The sequence below is a fragment of the Alosa sapidissima genome, chromosome 12 (genome assembly GCF_018492685.1).
Source record: "Alosa sapidissima isolate fAloSap1 chromosome 12, fAloSap1.pri, whole genome shotgun sequence".
Lineage (NCBI taxonomy): Eukaryota > Metazoa > Chordata > Actinopteri > Clupeiformes > Clupeidae > Alosa > Alosa sapidissima.
Window position 1 is genome coordinate 35,869,401 of NC_055968.1, and position 5,000 is coordinate 35,874,400.

Sequence of the window (5,000 nt, forward strand, 5' to 3'; positions counted from 1 at the left end):
ACCATACCACCGGAGATCAGGTGCATTGTTTTTTTACTCAGGGCAGCAGGTTTCAGATTACATTGTGTGCTAACATAATTGCAAAAGGGTTCTCCAATGTTTTCTCAGTTTGCCTCAGATTAGTAAACAGAATGTGCCTTTGGAACATTGAATGGATGGTTGCTGATAATGGGCATCTGTATACTTATGTCGATATTAGATATAAAGATCAGCCATTTCTTTCTACAACAGTCATTTACAACATTAATGATGAAAACAAGGACATTTCTAAGTGACTTCAAACGGTAGTGTGTGTGAGAAACCGAAACGAAAACAGACGAGGGCTTTTCTCTCTCTCTCTCTCTCTCTGTGAGTGCTTCTATCTCTCTCTCTCTGTGTGAGTGTTTCTCTATCTCTCTCTCTCTCTCTTTCTGTGTGTTTGGAGAGTGCTTCTCTCTGTCTCTGTGTGTGTGTGTGTGTGTGTGTGTGTTTGTGTGTGTGTGTTTGGAGAGGCTCCTTGGTGAAGACTTTCCCTCCCTGCTGAAGAATGTGTTTATGCGCTGAGGGGACTGTTGCTCATGATGGGGGAACCACCGAGTGATCTTTACTGAAAAACAGGAACAGCATAGCCCCCTCATCTCCCCTCCTCTCCTCTCCTCTCCCCTCCTCTCCTCTCTCCTCTCCTCTCCTCTCCCCTCCTCTCCTCTCCTCTCCTCTCCTCTCCTCTCCCCTCCTCTCCTCTCCTCTCCTCTCCCCTTCTCTCCTCTCCTCTCCTCTCCTGTCCTCTCCTCTCCCCTCTCCTCTGAGCTCTGTTCCTCATAGAGCATGACACACCGCTATCGTGAAAGTCTGACCCATTTCTGCAGTAACCTTTAAGTATGTTGACAAGTCACACACACACACACACACACACACACACTCACACACTGCCCCGATGGGTTTGATGATAAAAGGCAGGCAGACATCTAAGAAATGTGGAGGGTCTGCATTTGACTGTGCAGGTCTGTGTGTGTGTGTTTACAGGGGAAAACACACTGCCACACTACTGACTTTACGTGGTTGCTTCACCACTGTAGAGTTTGAAACCAATCTGAGCAGGGGGCAGTTTCAGGGGAAACCAGGAGAAGGCACGCGCAGCGAGAGAGATAGAGAGAGAGAGAGAGAGAGAGAAATATACAAGCACCACACTGTACAAATGGACTGGTTCAATGACAAAAACACTAACAATATCACTTTCTGTAATATTCCAAATACCACAGGTATCACCATTATAGATGACAACACTAAGAATGTGACTATTGTTGAAATAGGATCTTTTGATTTGTACATAGACACTTGATTTAACTCCAAGCTGTTGAAATATCAGCCACTTGCTGACATCACAAATATGGGGTTTCAATGCAAAATTATCATTCTTGTTTTTGGGAGTCTTGGGCATGTGCAGAAACTTGTCTTAAGCGGACTGCAACTGTGTGGACTAAGCAAGCCAATTGCAAAAAAACGTGCAAAGTACTGCTCCATTCCTGTAATAATAGGTAGTTTATCCATCTGGAAGCGTCAATACCATGGTGACCCATAATCATGCAGTTCAGAATAAAAATAGCACAATGCATTCAATGCATCAGACCTGCCTAAGTGTGTAACATACTTCCTTCAAAGATCTGTGAATCTTCCCCTGTGTTAAGGTCCAAATAAAAGCATTAAAATGTGTTTGCAGGGGAAAACACACTGCCGTACCACTGACTTTACGTGGTTGCATCACCACTGTGTAGTTTGAAAACAATCTGAGCAGAGGGCAGTTTTGGGGAAAACCATGAGAAGGCACGCGCAGCGAGAGGGGGGGGGGAGGGAGAGAGAGAGAGAGAGAGAGAGGTAGAGAGGGAGAGAGAGAGAGAGTGGGGGGAGGGAGGGAGAGAGAGAGAAAGCGGGGGAGAGGGAGAGAGAGAGAGAGCAGCACAGGAGGAAAGCAGCTGACTCATGCTTAAAGGCGAATCAGGAGAGGCTCTCTCCCTGTTTTTATGAGTGACTCAGCAGTTTTCCCTCCCAGCTGGTGAAATGGGAGGATTACATGAGACTGGCACATGCACCAGCCGCCCAGAGTGACAAACACTAATTAACCTCACTTTTTTGCACATTTACAAAGCCCTGTGTGTGTGTGTGTTTATGTGTGTGTGTGTTTATGTGTATGTGTGTATGTGTGTGTCTGAGTGAGTGTGAGTGTTTATGTGTGTGTGTGTGTGTGTGTGTGTGTGTGTTTGTGTGTGTGTGTGTGAGAGTGTGAGTGGGTTTATGTGTGTGTGTGTGTGAGAGTGTAAGTGGGTGTGTGTGTGTGCGTATGTGTGTGTGTGTGTGTGTGTGAGAGAGAGAGAGTGTGTGAGTGTGCATGTGCATGTGCATGTGAGTATGTGCATGTCTAAATGTAACTGGTAAAGTGTGTAAACACGCAGCTGAAGTGTTGAAGCAGCCGGCGTATAAACAAACTCTGCTGGAATTTGCACGGGGTGAGCGTCTGGGGCTGCGACTAGCCGGCTCGCTAACGGCTTCTGCTCCGGCTGGAAAAGTGTCGTTGGGCTGGCCAACCTGTCTGGTCTGCCCCCTAAGCATTTCCACCGCCCGGCCCCGAGGGGGAAAAACAACACGGATCGGCGGGACAGGAATCTAGACGGCTGTCTAGCGGCGCACGCGTCATGGCTGGCCCGTCCTGGACGGCCTTTTCCAGACGAGACCCCGACACGTCTCGCTCACGAGCGCCCCGACCGCCGCCGTGACTCACAGTCTGCAGCCGGCTGATGTCAGGCCGCTGGAATCTTCCGGAGCCCTCGCAAGGCTCGGGGCGGGAAAGAGAGAGGGAAGAGAACAGAGCTCTTTCAGTGGTCTCCAGTTGCCCCCTGGTGGCTATGTTGGGTACTGAGCGAGTTAAGCGGATTTGCTAGAGGCATATATGGGCTGCTCTAGAATCCCCTGGAAAGAGAGCAGCGCCAAAGAGGAGTCTCTGCAGCAGTGTCTAGTTTGCTGTAGTGGGTATGTAGTCTAGTTAGCTGTAGTGGGTATACTGTGGTGTAGTCTAGTTAGCTGTAGAGGGTATGTAGTCTAGTTAAGTATACGTATAAGTATATATACTCTTTTGATCCCGTGAGGGAAATTTGGTCTCTGCTTTTATCCCAATCCGTGAATTAGTGAAACACACACAGCACACAGTGTACACACAGTGAGGTGAAGCACACACTAATCCCGGCGCAGTGAGCTGCATGCAACAACAGCGGCGCTCAGGGAGCAGTGAGGGGTTAGGTGCCTTGCTCAAGGGCACTTCAGCCGTGCCTAATGGTCAGGGTTCGAACCGGCAACCCTCCGGTTACAGGTCCGAAGTGCTAACCAGTAGGCCACGGCTGCCCCCAAGTTAGCTGTAGTGGGTATGTAGTCTAGTTAGCTGTACTGGGTATACTGTGATGTAGGCTAGTTAGCCGTAGTGGGTATACAGTGGTATAGTTAGCTGTAAGGGTATGCTAAGATGTAGTCTAGTTAGCTGTAGTGGGTATACTGAGATGTAGTCTAGTTAGCTGTACTGGGTATACTGTGATGTAGGCTAGTTAGCTGTAGTGGGTATACAGTGGTATAGTTAGCTGTAAGGGTATGCTAAGATGTAGTCTAGTTAGCTGTAGTGGGTATACTGAGATGTAGTCTAGTTAGCTGTAGTGGGTATGTAGTCTAGTTAGCTGTAGTGGGTATATTGTGGTGTAGTCTAGTTAGCTGTAGTGGGTATAATGTGGTGTAGTTAGCTGTAGTGGGTATACTGAGGTGTAGTCTAGTTAGCTGTAGTGGGTATGTAGTCTAGTTAGCTGTAGTGGGTATGTAGTCTAGGTAGCTGTAGGCTAGTTAGCTGTAGTGGGTATACTGAGGTGTAGTCTAGTTAGCTGTAGTGGGTATGTAGTCTAGTTCAGGGGTGGGCAAACTGCGGCCCGAGGGCCGGATCCGGCCCGCCAAGCACTTTCATCCGGCCCGCCGAGCATTTCATTTAGTTATCAGGCTGCTCGCTATTTTTTTCCTGCGATAGAGACGACATTGGTTAGCTTTATTGCAAACTGCTTTTCACTCTCCTTAGATAACGTTTACAATGTCAATGTCAAAACATCATGTTAAATAGAGATAACATCATGTTAAACTAAGTTAACTCTTAGTTATCTCCTTTGCAGCAGATCTAACGTGAACATTATGCGATCCATTTAATTGGGAACGCGTCTGCACTCACGAGAGGGAGAGAGAGCCGCAGGTTCCAGCTGGCTTGTGATTGTTGATAATTGATATCTCCTTCTTATAAGAAAATTTTAAAAGGAAATCATGAAGGCAACATTAGTTCCCACTACTGACCATTTAAAAACAGCATAAAATTAGCAGTATTTTTAAGCAATTAATATTTTAAAATAAATACTTTCATACTAAATTATAGGCTATAAAAAATGTATTTTTTTTATGCGTGTGCCGTTGGGGTGGGGGGGATGGTTGTTGTGCGGCCCGCCGGCCAGTTTTCAAAACCCAATGTGGCCCTTGAGCCAAAAAGTTTGCCCACCCCTGGTCTAGTTAGCTGTAGTGGGTATGTAGTCTAGGTAGCTGTAGGCTAGTTAGCTGTAGTGGGTATACTGAGGTGTAGGCTAGTTAGCTGTAGTGGCTATACTGAGGTGTAGGCTAGTTAGCTGTAGTGGCTATACTGAGGTGTAGGCTAGTTAGCTGTAGTGGCTATACTGAGGTGTAGGCTAGTTAGCTGTAGTGGGTATGTAGGCTAGTTAGCTGTAGTGGCTATACTGAGGTGTAGGCTAGTTAGCTGTAGTGGGTATGTAGGCTAGTTAGCTGTAGTGGCTATACTGAGGTGTAGTCTAGTTAGGAAAGAGAACAAGGCCAGAGAGGAGCCTCTGCATGTCCCAGTCCAGCTTAGGTAACTGGGTGGAGTTTGCACATGAATAATTGACCATTCTTCTTTAAGCACACAGGTGCTATACGGCCAGTATGAGTTTCATTTCTGTAGTGCT